This window comes from Homalodisca vitripennis, chromosome 7, assembly GCF_021130785.1.
Source record: "Homalodisca vitripennis isolate AUS2020 chromosome 7, UT_GWSS_2.1, whole genome shotgun sequence".
NCBI classification, from domain to species: domain Eukaryota; kingdom Metazoa; phylum Arthropoda; class Insecta; order Hemiptera; family Cicadellidae; genus Homalodisca; species Homalodisca vitripennis.
Genome location: NC_060213.1, coordinates 112928231 through 112943287, shown reverse-complemented (window position 1 = coordinate 112943287; position 15057 = coordinate 112928231). Strand labels below are relative to the sequence as shown.

General features: G+C 34.6%; 1 protein-coding gene across 7 annotated transcripts in view; it reads left to right on the top strand.

Annotated features, from left to right (window-relative positions):
* The first annotated feature begins 4052 nt into the window (after nucleotides 1-4052).
* LOC124366215 (ephexin-1-like) overlaps nucleotides 4053-15057 on the top strand; it is a 178173-nt gene continuing 167168 nt past the window's right edge. For 5 of the 7 annotated variants that reach the window (XM_046822600.1, XM_046822599.1, XM_046822598.1 and 2 more), the window contains exon 1: nucleotides 4054-4217. The gene's annotated coding sequence lies outside the window, so the exon portion shown is untranslated. Of the gene's footprint in view, nucleotides 4218-15057 lie in introns of all 7 variants that reach the window. The other 2 variants (XM_046822595.1, XM_046822601.1) reach the window with 2 other exon arrangements.

The window sequence follows — 15057 nt, the reverse complement described above, 5'->3', positions numbered from 1 at the left end:
AGACACGTAAAAATTATGTTTCAAACGTATTTACTTGTGATAATTTGTTGCTAAAATCTGTGATCGGCCCAGTGTTGTAAATTCTCTGAAATTTCAAAAACACTTCTATGTTCTAAGATACATAAGAACTAATATATAACCATGTATTTTTTATAATTTGGACTCCGACATCTTGATATCTTAAGAGCATTCGAAAAATAAGTAATGATAAATTTGCTGAAATTTCCTCATAATTTCTGATAACTTATCCTATTTGGTCAATGATATTAAATAGTTTTAGAAACAACAAGAACTTTTGCCTTTTCCAAAATTTCTATTTGTTAAGACTGGATAACGAACTTATCCAAGCCATGTTTCAGCACTATCTTTGCAACATGTTTGAATCAGTTAGAAATTACGGCAGTACGAGTATTATAGTATTTAGGTACCTTTATTTCCGTAACTTACTTTACCTCCTTTACTTTTCAAAACTTCATAGGCCTTTCAAAAGCTAAGAAGATATTTAAAAAAATGCGTATGAACAAACGTGAATACATAGGCTACGTTATGTAATTCCTTATAGTTTCCTTAAAGTGTGATACATGTTGAGTAATAGTTCAAATACAATTTTGTACATACGTGAATCACTGCTATCTTAACCGTTTAAATGATTTTTGTACTCTCAGGACACTTAGAACGGTGTTTGCTTTAGCTTTTTTTAAAGTCACGTGTTTATAACGAGTTACATGTTGCTAATAACAATTTTAATCGCGTAGGGTATAAAGATGATGGAGTATAATTTTTAAAAGTATTATCTCCTATATACTGCATGTATATGTAACTTTACACGTTCATTATGAGAAAGAACATATATATAACACCTCATAGAGAGTTGGGATTCACTCAAATATTATAAGCATAATTACTAAAATTAATAGTCAACTAAAACTTTTTTTAAATTATTTTACTGCCATACACGTGTTTTTGTATATGCAACCATCATCAATATACATGTATATTCACCTCTAAATAAATAATAAACAACAAAATATACGCATGTGGACCATTTCATACATTTATTATTTACTTAGAGGTTATAATGTACACTGATGGTTGGATAACAAAACATGTGTATGGCAATAAAATAATTTAAACAAGGGTTTTAGTTGACTATCCATTATACTAACATGAAGATAATCCTGTAATGTGAGTTAAGAACATATAAACACAATATATAATTGGCAGAGCGTTAGCGAAGCTTGTCACTCGAAGGGATGGACAATTTTAATTTCTGCCTGTCTCTCTGTATAATATTTCGAAAACAAACAGACCTGAAGACTAACAATTTTCCATGAAACTTCATTTCTATTCAAGTAACATCAAGTCCGATAATGGTGCAAGTCCTTCAATGGGATTTGGCTGAGCATTCGCAAAGCCTATATGACTAAGGGTGATATCTCGAGAATAAATTGAGCTATATAAACTTAAAATTTTGTATATTTTGCATACCTCACTAATGGTTTTGGCAACATTCCTCATCTGTCTATCTTTATGGGTGCTTTTCCGCCAGAGATCTCAAGAACGAATTAAGCAGTGGAATTCAAGTTTTACATATAACGTCATCTGTACATGATGACGCAACGTCATATTTTTGATGATGGGCGAGTGGCTGAGCCTTAAGGTAGTCCAACTATCCACAGGATATCTCGAGAAGGATGTCATTTGTAGACTTAAAATTTTACGTGACACTTCATTTCTGCACAGACAAGAATTGTTTCGATGAAGATTATTGAGCGTCATCGAAGTGTATCACTCAGTAGGCTGGCATATTTTCTCTTCTGTCTGCATGGGGATTATACAAATTTCTTTTCTGTCTAATTGCTCGTCTGCCTGTCTGTCCGCAGAGCGTCTCAAAAATAAAGTGAGCTAATAAATTGAGCTAAGTCTGTTAAGCGACTTGTGATGTGGCATATTTCATAGCCTAGGCTGGTACAATAGTAGAATGTAATATATTAGCCTTCTCGTAAAACATTAAGCTTATATGTTTGAACGAGGTTTCTATGAGTTTTGTTTTTAGGGATAATACATTTTTCCCAACAAGTAATAAAACTATTTGTTTCATTTTTGTTTTCTTCCAAGTAGAGATGTTTTAAGCAGAGGAAACAGTTTTAATTCTTCTCCGATAGTAGAAAATTTTTCATGGTTAAGACAAATATTGTCTATGAATTTTGTTGAACAAATTTTCAAAATTGTACTGTACAATTTTAAATAGAATACATACAGTTCGATTGAACTGTAAAACTATCATTTGATCATCCCAAGCCATTACGTTGTTTTTAAATTAAAGTACACCATTATCCTAAAATATTCTAAATCGTAAAAATTTTGCAATCTCAGTTATTTAACTTGATAGTAAAGGTAGACGTTCTTCTCGCCAAGAAGCTGTTCCCAAGAACTAAAAGATGAACCCAGTTAAAATTGAAAATAATACGTTTTTTCAACCAATTATAGAAATTATATCCATTTTGATGCGCAAACTTAAAATATTATATTGTACATTTTTGCCTCCAATGATCATAATTTTATTACGTAGTTCATCATATGGATGTGTAAATGCTATAGAAAAATTTCATTTGACATGTTTTGTTCTGAATTATGTGTTTTGTAGGGTTAGGCCGTACACTTAAATGATCGATTATGTTTCGAGCGAGGAAAATATCGTAGGATGATTCATTGAAATATTCCATTTGGTTCTCAACGAGGGAAGGGGTGAAACAAAGATTGTTTAAAAGATTGCATTGTCCCGTACGAGGTAATATAACAAATATGAGACTTCTGTAACTTATTATATTCTACGTTTATCAAAATATATGTATACAATCTAAAAAATGCGCAATTCTCCCTTAAGAATACTATCTTTTTTCGAAACACAAATGTATTTTTAAGAAGACCTTTTTATTATAAGAAAGTTGTATCAAAGTATTTTTATAGAATAAAAAATTACAAGTCTGTCTGATTTTAAAAGTTCAAGATACAATTGTACATTTTGCAATAAAATTAATAATGTCAAGTAAAAGATATATTCGTGATTATAATAAAAGATGGATATTGGAAAATATTTCTCACGATTAAATAATAAACATTATAGCTGAATTTAAAGGAATTTAAATTAATTTGAAACATGTTACAAGGGGTGTGGTGTGTTAAAAATGCATAAAACACAATACATTTTTATTCAATGCCACGGAATTAAGCGTAATTTTATTTCAAAGGATATAGCGGGAAAACTGCACTTATTTAAATTTTCATCTGAACCTATTTTAGTGATTGAATAATGAAAAATTAATAATATAAGTATTAACAATTATAGTAAGTTTACAACATTGTATTCTAATAAGAAAAAGTATTATATGTCACATAATTATGTAAACACTGAAATTGTTAGGCCTATATTATGTGCATGACCTAGTGGTAGAAAAGATATTCGAGACGCGCGAGGTCAAATTCGATGTTTTTATTAGGTTTTTTATAAACAGATTATTTTAGAGGCTAATTGAAATTTTATAAATTTTTAGAAATATTTGTTAATATGATAACGAATAACTGAGAAGAATTCTTCCACTTAGGATAGTTGTATAATTGTGAAAACACGAGTTTTCGTCAATTTAATTTGCAAATTTTGTAAATATAAGTTTCAATTATTCCAATTTAGACTAAATTAATAACTAATTAGTTTCCAATGTGTAGGTAGATTTCATAATAGACAACATTCCGAATTGTAAAGAAACAGCATTTCTGTTGTGACATTTTAATTATAAATGCACATATTTTTAATTAGCTGTAAAATACCTTTAACTGCACAAGTCATTGTTGTGTAATTGAATACTGTTAATTTAATTGACCATTTGCAACAGAAGAGCCTGTAGCAACAGGTTTGTGATAACAGGAAACGTTGCGGTAGTTGGCAACATCTTCTAGAAGCCTTGAGGGATATTTCGTGCTCAGCGAATACCACGGCCAGCCTGCACGCCTGCGCACAACAATGCTACAGCTGCTTGAGATGTTTTCAGCTGGTGTTGGCGCGTTGGTTGGCGTCAACGTCCGTCAGTTGGTTCTTCTTCTTCAAGCGCGTAGGTCGTGTCTAGAGTTTAGTTGTGCCGAAGTTTGTGTTGTGTTACAAATAAGTGGTTGTGGACATTGATTTGTTTCTATAAGGATAACCATTCCATTACATTCAGGTTAGTATAGTTAGTTACTTGCGCATTGTACTTTCTAACACAATAATAACGTCAATAATGGTTACTGTTTACTAATTGTGTATAAACTTGACAAGCATTTAATACAAACTATTGCGCATTTGATTTTGAAAATATCTTGCCATATTTTCAAAATTTAATTAACTTGCGAGATTGGTATTTATCAAAATTGTTGACACAATTATGAAGCTTCAGTGTATAACCGATAATATTTAAAAACATAACAAATTGTTTGTATTTAATGATGAACTTAGATAAAAACTGAATATAAACTTAATGTACTTAGAATATTGCAAGAAGAATTTCAGTATTTTTAATTTAGCATGTCAAAGATTATGACAATACAGATTTTAAACATTATCCTTGAATTAAAACTTAAATGAGTATTACATTAGACAGTACTATTTCATGATTAGAAATGATACTCATGATATATACTCAATGTTACTTAAATTCCGGAGTAGTGCAATTTGACGGTCATGTAGAACAGTTACCATTTGCTTGCATCTAGCAAGCCAAATTAAACCAGTGCCCTTTTCCCCTTAGGCCTATAACTAATCTAGCCTACTGTCAAAAGAAAATTATAGCGGTTAAAATATGCAGCCAAGTTAAATGTAAGAGCGTTTTAATTCAGTACCCTTGTAAAGTTTGGATACAAGAAGAGCCATTTTATTAACTCTGTAGGTTACAAGCGTTTTTCTAACTCAATATGGGTTGAAATGTTATGTGTCATCGACATAGATTAATTCGAGTTCGGACGGATCAACAGTTTTAAGTTCATATATATTTATGTTGACGACATTTATGAAACTTAAAACTAATAATCAATAAAATAATAATTTGAATTACGCATCCCAGTTACCATTTCAAGAATAATTTTAGAATGCCTGCCATTTGAAAGTAATGATATATGTACAGTTACAAGAAAAAGTTTGCTCTTCCTCAGAAATACGTGATACGGATAAAAGTTTAAAGATCCGTTGTACACGCAAATTTCAATATCCCTCACTAAAAAAAATGCTCTAAGTGAACTCGCACAAGCAAAGAAATACTGTTTTGGGTTGTAATATGGCAACAAATGTTCTTTGAAGTAATTTACAACAGTGAAAATTTTAGTAGGTTGACAAAAAATATTGCCCTGTTGCAAATTTGAAAGGGACGACAACAATGGACCTGTCAGAAAATGCCTTATTAAGTCACGTGGTGCGAGAAGGGTTGGAGGGAATGTAGCCGCGGGGGTGGGAGTCATGGGGAAATACGGCGCCGCCGCCAGTCAGGGGGAGGGAGGGAAACCATACGAGATGACATCATCCCTCTGTCTGGCCTACGTTCCGGGGATGAGACGTTTTATTAGTGACAACCCAGATAGCGAGCTGTTTACAAGTCATCTGTTGTTTTAACGACGCATTAGCCTAATTGTTATAATCATCGTTAAAAGAAATTTTAGTCTTCCTGCGGGCGGTGACCCCTATCGGATATCCCCATGCCTGTGCACTGAGCCACAAGGAATTACTTACTTCGGTGGTTTTAACTCGTTTAATTCATTTCTTTCTGTTCATTGAGGAAGAGGAAATGTTTAGTTCGCAGGAAGCGCTCAAAGGCGTTGAGTGATTACTTCATGTAGGCCAGACAGAATTGTAGGCTTTGATTTAATCCGTTTATGCTTTTAACTCAATACACTGATAAGACAGTATAAAACGTAAGGGAAGACTGTCTTAATGATAAAATGCATATCAATGTACTCAGTTTGTTTAGAAGTTGGTTTATTGTGCGATTTTATCGTTGTCCTTAGGGTTACCCATAATTCCGGTGTAAAAATGTAGAGTTTTATTTTCACCGTTTAATTTTATTATTTTGACCTAAAAAGTGAACGGGAGTTATTCCTTGGACAAAGAGGAATGAATCTATGAATCAAGTTTCTAGGACCTTTATCGCACACCGACAGACAACGAACGATTTAGAAGTCCGTGTCGAATTGGTTCCTGACATTCAAAAATGTACGTAAAGGAACACTTGACTTCTCAATGATTAGAATTCTGGATTAACATTATTCGCCTTGATAACATTGACATGTATTATAATTAATGACAGCTGCTTTTTGGTCACTTATTTACTGCTTAGATACTTGAAGAATTTTGTAGAAAACAGATAGCCTGTTTTGTAGACCAAGACATGTACAGTTATGTTGGTACTATTGATTTTTGAAAATGCGGATAAATTCTTTTACTAACAGCTTTCAAGTCACGTTCTGTTATTGGCAGAGCCTCACTAAGGTTTTTAAGAATATGTGAACTGTCGAAATCGTGGATTAGCTCCTAATTTGTTGGTGAGGATGGGGGATAACGTGGTTGTAGTAATCGACAGCGGTAACTACATCTGTTTCTGGCCGGATTGTACAAGACCAGTTCTACACTTAGCCCTGATTACCGATAATATATGTAAATAAGGCTACAGTATGATGGATAATAATTGAAAGTTTGTTTAGGAAGAGACAATTCGGCGCCGTCCCTTTTTTGTGACAGGCTCGGTCTTTTGATTGCGTTAATTTTCAGAATGGGGGGGAAGGGCAGGTCTCTAGAGACGAAGGATATTAAGAGCAAGCCGATAAGAAGGGTACCTCCTAAGAGACTGGGGCAGGAGCATCTCCTTTGAATAGGAAGCGGCAGGGTCACAGAAGGTGGACCATCAGGCAATCAAATTAATCGGCTGGAGAACTATAAAAATGGAGGGATATTGGGCGGAATAGCCTCGGAGGGCAACCCCAAGGCACGTGCAAAGGATGTAAGAACAAGTATTATTGACACATGGGGCCAGTAGTGTTCCTGGTGGTTTACACGTCAAGTATAGTTGAAATCATCAATCTTCGAGAGTCGCTCTGTTTCGAAAGTACGTACATTAGCACTAACGCAGTGGAACTTAGATAATTTCAAACTCAAAGCATCATTATTATGTCAAAATGTTCAAAATTTAAAGTAACCCAGACTTGTGCAGGAATATCAAGAGAGTGGGAAACAGTTCGAGCTATCCAACATTTTAGATTTAAAACGTTTGAGTTATCCAAATTCTACTTAACCATTTTCTTTTTTTTGTGCAGGATTAACCTGCGTCAGTATTGTTGTCTTAAGAGTTTCGGGGCCAATAGTACGTTTGATTGAATGTCGGATGCTCAGAGAATCACCACTGGGTTATCTGAGTTTGCTGTCTAAATTTATCTTGGTGGAAAAGTGGCCTCAGAGTTGCATAAGATTTTCGGTGAAAATGGCTCGGCAATCCATCCCACAAGCTTGGATTTGAGAGAATTAAAAGCGGTCATTAATGTGACTCCATATAACCTCTTTCCTCTCATATTGATAACATTCTTTCAGTGTTGATTGCGTTTATGTTTCCAGGCTATGACAACAAGCCTCATCCGAATGTCCGTGGTTTTACGACCGACTGGTCACACAGCCTCAGGCTCGATGTAGTACGTCGTAACAAGCGCGCAGTCTATCATTTCGTTATCCTCTCCATGGCTATCTACTTTGTTGTCGAACCACATTATCTGTTCTACAGCAGTTCAAACTGCTGGCTCAAATCAAGTACCCGTCATATCTAATTCTAAACAGCTGATTTATCAAGTGCTCTGCCGCGACGTTGTCATATTTCTTTGGAATGCAAGGATAGGGGTATTCCGTATAATGTCACTTCCAAGGTCGTTATATGATCGTGTTTTTATTTCCATACCGTATTGTCAGTTTATATTAATAGGAATTAATTAATTTGTATGTTTTATCCCCATTTATAAAATTCCTATTTTTTCCTTATATGGTACCCTACTATTATTTGTTATTGTACTAAAACAGAGAGGAAATAAATTGTATGTTTTATTTGTGTTCAATTTTTGTTGTAACTTATGTTTAGTATACTACCCAAGTAAGGATAAATTCGTATTATTGGAAAGGAATAGCTAAACTTACCTTTTCCTGGAGTAACCAAAAATTATGTGCCCCTCAAAATAGCATATAATTTTTCAGTTCGCATGTTTTCCATAAAAGTATACATAAAATAGAAGCAAAATTGGTTACAGGAGTAAATGCAGAAAAATGCTGATTTGATATAAATAGGCCTATTAGAAAATTTCAAAAATAAATTTCAAATAAATGCTTTTTGTAGTAAAAACATTTAATTGAACAAATCTACAAAATCAGATGTCGGTGATGAGGTGTAACCAACAGTTTAGAATCTCAAAACAAACTTCATCACCACCTTTTTTTGTATTTAATCACACGTTGATCCCAGATTCCAAGAGTCAAATTTGTGACAGTTGTACATTTAAGACGCCGCACCAACCAGAAGGCGAAATTAGCGCTAAACTCAATATTCGCATTGAATCAACCCTTCCCACTCAAGCTACGATATGTCAATCAATCTCGCTATCATGGTTTGATTTGACAGTTTAAAACATTCAGTCTCGTACAAAACGATGTACTGAATGGAATCGTAACATTTGTCGGTTGTCGCTTCTACAATATTAAACCAGTTTTAAAATTGAACTTTTAACTCTGTGTCGACTTTTGAGACCTTTCCTAATAATTAAGACAGCAATTTGTACGAATATTGATTTTCGAATTTTAAATACCTCAGGAACATATAAATTTTTACGATCAAATTATTATGAATTTCTGTTTTAGTACTTTTTTTCAAATATGTATATTCTAGAAGTCATTTATATTTCTTATAGAGGTTTAATTAGAATTAAATAAATATTCCGAATTTCTGATTACTAAACCAACAGTTCAAATTAATAAACTTTCTGAATTAAACAATAATTTTGTTAAAACCCAAAATCTTGTGAACAAAACACAATTTCCAATCTTATGTCATAACAAATCAGAGCGAGATAGACTGGATAAAGAGCGGGGTGAATAAAGAAAGTGAAAAACGCCTACGTAACTGGAGAGGTAGTAGGATAGGAAGAGAACGCCATTCACACAGTATTCTGCCAGAAAGGTACTTCCCTTTAAAAACATCAAGGTGAAGGTGTATGGGGTAAGGTTAGAGGAGGATAACTTATAGGGGGGGGGGAGGCAGGGCCTCAAGCATTATCCTGACTGAGGTGTCCGTTCGTCTTCGGTTTTACTACTCGTTTGTTTATTTCTTCTTTTGATTACTTACATCCACCGATAACAATTTTTACTTATTGGGTTACTTTTATAACCTTATACTGTACTATCTTCTTGACCACTACGGACATTATTTATTTGTTTTTTCCCAGTTCTGGCAATTTATATTTTTTACGTTTTACGTTATCATAATTTTAAAACAGCATATTTTCATAAGGACTTATTTCGAATTAATGTGACTCATTTTCTTCAGCACAGGTGTTAATGCACCTGTGTGAGAAAATAATTCCACACATATTTATAGTACATATAAGTATTAATTTTTTTTATTTACGAAGTTATGAATTTTTTACTAATAAAGTAATTTTATATTATGAATGGGAAATTGTGCTCTTACGATATATATATTATTGTAACATGATGACAAGAAAGGTGTTTTGATTTTGATTTGAATTCTGTGCATCAGCAGTCCATATGTTAAGAGTTAATTTTTAAACTTTTTAGACACAGCAAATTTCGAGTAGCCTACCTGTATTATGGGATATCTTGGAACGAAACCAGAATTAAAAACTGTTAAATATAGCTATACGCATTATTTACAGTAAGTCCTAGAAGAAATATGATTTAATTGAATTAAATATTCTTAGCAACAAAAACTACTCTTTCCTCCTTAAGTAATATAATATTTGAAAACATGTGGTTTTCACAATATCCGGGAGAGCATGTCATTCGTTGATTGATAAACTGTAAAAATTCACAACATTACGTTCTCCTGTTTTGTTGTCAGATTAAAAATTTGCCTAAAACTCCTACAATAAACGCTTATAATTTCTCGTGAATGACTCAAACATTACTTTTTAATTTTTCTATTTTCAGGGAATTTATTTTAAGATTTATCTTATAAGAGCCCCTTATTCTCTTGCAGGTGAAATGTCTATGGATTAATGATAAAGTTCATATGTTGCAAGCTATAGTCATGTTCGCTTGGTTGTCCATGCAAAACAATTAAATCTTTTAATTCTTATTATTTGTTTTACGTCGTTAAAAACGTTTAAGTACGTTAAAAATAACTTTCATAGTTTCACAACAGTGTTATAAAATATAATTTCTGATGCTTTAAAACACACTCTATACGCTTTATATGTAGTTAAATATTTTTATATACTTTTAAAAACTAAGGATTCTGGAGGACATGGTATTTTCCTTGTTTCTTTCAATTGTGACCATTCCGGTCGTGTTGTCCTAACCTATATAAACTACAGCTGAAGTAGGCAGCGGAAATGTTTTCAGAACTGGTAGTATCGATCGAAAGAACAGCTGTAACAAATAACAAACAGCAGCTGATAGTTTGGAACAGTCACTACAGGGTGGTGGAACATCATTGTCTCAGCCGCGCATGCGCATTCATCGCTACATACTTCTGCGCATCATTCTATACATCAGGTTCATAATTAAAGTGAATAAACTCGTCACAGTGTGCAAAGATAATGTCTGTGGGCTTTGTTTAAGAATATGTGAGCGAAACATTTTGACCATAGTTGAGGCGACGATCCAAGCCCACATTTATGACACCAGACTTCTCTATAATAAATCATCTAATAGTGACTACATCTGAAGATGACTTCTACGTAGTTTCCTACGTCAGAGGGCTGATTAACATGTCATCTAGTAATCGCTACGAGATTAAGACCCTTCTCGAACAACTCAATTACAATTCTTTGTTTAAATTTTGTTAATGACGGTGGAAGGTTTGAAAGGATAACCGAGTTTGGGACATTTGCCTTTGTTACAAGTCACAAAATGTATAGCACAACGTTTCGATGGTTGATATCTATCCTCTTCGTCAGGTGGTGTACATGTACATAGTTCCTGGAAAATAACTCATTTTTTCTTTCTTTTTCCGTGAACTAATTATATCATCACCTGACGAAGAGGATAGATTGTAATCTTCGAAACATTGCGTTATACATTTTGTAACGTATAACGATGGTAAATGCTATCCTTTCAAGTAGAGTGCTGAAGGCACGGTGATTTGATTTTCGATTTCAGTTTTGTTACTGATTTGTTTTGTGGGTACCGCTTTTTTTTTTTTTTTTTTTTTTTTTTTTTTTTTTTTTTTTTTTTTTTTTTTTTTTTTAAGGTTTTTGCTTCGTCCATAGTCACGCGTCTGGTGTCCAGACGGACTTGAAGGACGCGGTCTTGCTTCACAGGTGCAAATTGAAGTCCAATGCTCAATAGATAGCGAGACCAACGGATAATGCCTTCCGTCCATCGCGTGACCGTGAGAGAAGCTCGGGGTATTCGACACGGGTTCACTGCTGACGGACGGTGCTGTATTATCCATGGTCGCATTGTCCCGTGATTATGTTCCCGTTCGCTGGCAGTCTTCAATGGCTTTCTGATGATGTGGCGGGATTTTATCGAAATCGGTCGACAGTTGTATTGGTCGATTCGGTTACCTTTGTGACCGACTGTTTGGGAAGCATCATACTGTTTTTGTTAGTCAACAGATTACTGGGATATCGGAGTAATTGAATTATGGTATGCTGTCGTATCTTTCGAAGGTATTGCAACAAGGCGATAAACTTCCATATTTATTAATAAACAGGGAACATTGTGATTAAAAGATTTTCATCGTTCCCTTTTAAGAAAGTATAAATGTAAACGATACTGGTTTTCCCATTTTAATAAATTTAGGAATAGCTAGTAATATAGTGATCTTATGTTTACTTCTGTGTCGTTAGCAAGTAGCATATGAAGAAACACATTGAAGAATGGCGAAATTTATTTTTACAGTGTTACACATTTTGTATATCATGTTGTCGCGTAATTTTTTGTAACTGCCGAACTAAGAGCTTACATTTTTTAATTGTCAAAAATATTGTTCCTCAGTTATGAGCTGGTCGGACGGAGAGACCATACACTTTTTGAAAATGGTCTCCAATAGGTTCTTGGTCCGACCCACCATGTTTTAACGAGGGCGCGGAATTTGAACTGGTAGATTTGGGTTCTTAGTCCGGAAATAGAATTACAGAATAAGCGCCTATAACAATTTGTCAATCAAGAATGTTAAATTCATCACATCCACTCTCAGGAATCTCGAGGGAATATTGTGCAGTTTCAGGAAAAACTAAATAATTAGTCTTAATGAAAATGTAATAATCTACACTATAAGATATGTATAAATTGTATACCTCATGAAAGTTCTAGTTTGTAGTTTGTCTCTAGGGTTACATAGACATATCCATTGAAGGTGAAAATTCGCACAGTTGGCAAGTGAGAAGAGGGTCAAGGCAAATTCCTGGGGAAGGTTTGGAAATTCTACGCCACGCTGCTCAGCGGCGTGTTAAATGGCCGAGTACAATCCACAATTTTGTTTGAATTAGTATAATTAGGAAATATTTTCAGTTATCAATTCTAATTTGAAATCGACCAAAATTTAGATGTCAGATTTGGGATCCATTGTGAGTAAAATGCTGGGATGATGAAATATCGAACGAATTCCATAAGAGCAAATTGAAGGACTCTGAAGAATAATTAGGGATCTTATCCACTATTTTTAGCTATGTTAATTATTCTTTAATTCTTTGTCACGAACATCACGGAAGCAGGCAACAAGTCTGGTAGTTTTTTCGGGTGTCGCTGCTAGTAAGACGGTAAGACGGATACCTCTCTACCAATTGATGTTTGTCGTTAAGTTGACGGAACGTCCGTTTATCTATTCTTTGTTGTCGAAGCACTCGACACTGCTCGCTATCTTATCTTCGGGGGCGGTGGGGGAGTTGCGTAAAACCCGAACATCGACGTCAGCCCGTCCCATCACTGTTGACGAAATAAATCTGTGCTTTACACTTGTCTAAACAGAGGGTGACAGTGATTAACTGGAGATGATATCGAAAGGTTAGGTCACGAAATAACAAATAACGGGCGTTTGTTGATCTGGGCTTTGCTTAAATGGTGTAAGCTCATGGGGTCCTTCCAGGAAGAGGACCATCACTAATACAGGATTCTGGGGACGATTTGAGTTACCCAAGTGGATTGGAACTGGGATCCTTTGTCACGTGACGTCAGAACCCCATCAATGACATGGAGCTTTGCCAAGGTGATCAGGTCATTCCTGATGGTGAATGGTTGGAATGTTCCACTAGAATACAGCGGCACAAAATACAGCGAGTCTTATTCATTGGTTTGGACTCTCTGTAAATTTGAAATACTTCCGGGTATGTCATGATCTTTAACTGATCCTTCAATTTAGGCCACAACCCATAGCTCGATTTTAATGTGTTGCATCTCACTCAGAGAGTTAGAATTCCACGTAAAACCCAGATTGACATGCATTAATGTACTGTTACTTTATTACCAGAAATTGCTCGTGTCTCTAACAACAAGGCCATATTTCCTTCCAACTTAAGACTATAAGACTATAAGTCACCCTTAATGTCTTCTATTTGGTAATGTAATTGTGTAATGCCTATAATTTTGAAATACTTTGAGAAAAAAAATAGTTGTCAGGGTTATAACTAAGTTGAGATGTGCTCAAAGGGAATGTAGTCCACCCATTCATGAAAGTTATTAATTACGTCTTGTAGAAGGCGGCCTTAATTTGGAGTAATTACTATGATTCTGAACTGACCTATCTTAATAAGTGTATTTACATTCCTTACTGTACATTGAACTTTGATTGAATGCTCCCTCTACCAAGAAAGGAATCAAACGTGTAACGAATATAGTAAGAAAATTAAATCCGAATAATAAATAGCTAAATAATGGGCTGTTATAAGAATTGAGCGGGAATAATTTCAGTAACGACGTTAAATCCATAATTGCAACAATCAATTTGAAATCTTCATAATCCACGCTGTACCTTCCAGCGTTGCGATTTCAAGATGAATAAATGAGTGATTCATGTTACGATCCTGTAGATATTATGGATACCACCAATGAATAGCCCGATGATTAATGATTTGAAAAAAATTTGAAGTCTGAACCGTGATTATTTCGTCACAGTTTTTGTTGGATTCAGAAATTTACTCTTTAAATGCTTCTTGTTATTTTTCTCGACACAATAGACAACAAGGGTTAATATAGGTTAGCTGCATTTTCTGGCAACTCATTAGTATGAATTCTAAAGTAAACATTTAAAGCTATTTTCAGTCTACGCCACAAGTTGGAGTAGTGGGTGAAAAAGGCGTATATCGTGACGCCACCAACGCTTGACGTGGTGATAGTCACGTCGGAAGTTGTGAAAGGGCGATAACGTCTTGTCAACCACTCCGCTGCTACTGGACTGGGCTGGACTACCGAACTCATTCCAGTAATTACTCCATCTCCGGTAGCTCTGCTAGATTCTTGACATTCATGGCCCAAACGTGGGGTCACCAAACTTTCACCGCGGAAAACGGAACATCTCCTTCCGTTTCCTACGCTCACCTAACGTTGAAAATGTTGGAGAGTATTGCAGTGGAAGATATCAATTGTCCCTCAAGGTCAACCCCGAGGTAAAAAAATTAACCCGAAATAAGATTTTTAGGTATTTTTATATTTTTCAAATTTGTCATTTGAATAACGTCGATTAAGTAGCGAATTTGTGATGAGTGAACAGGTAAAATAATTCTATTCTTAGCCTTTTTACTGTTTAATGTGTAGTTGGACATTTTTTAAATAGTCCTAAAAGAAAATTCTCTCAAGAATCACACCAACAGTCTAGTTCAACTTCCTTT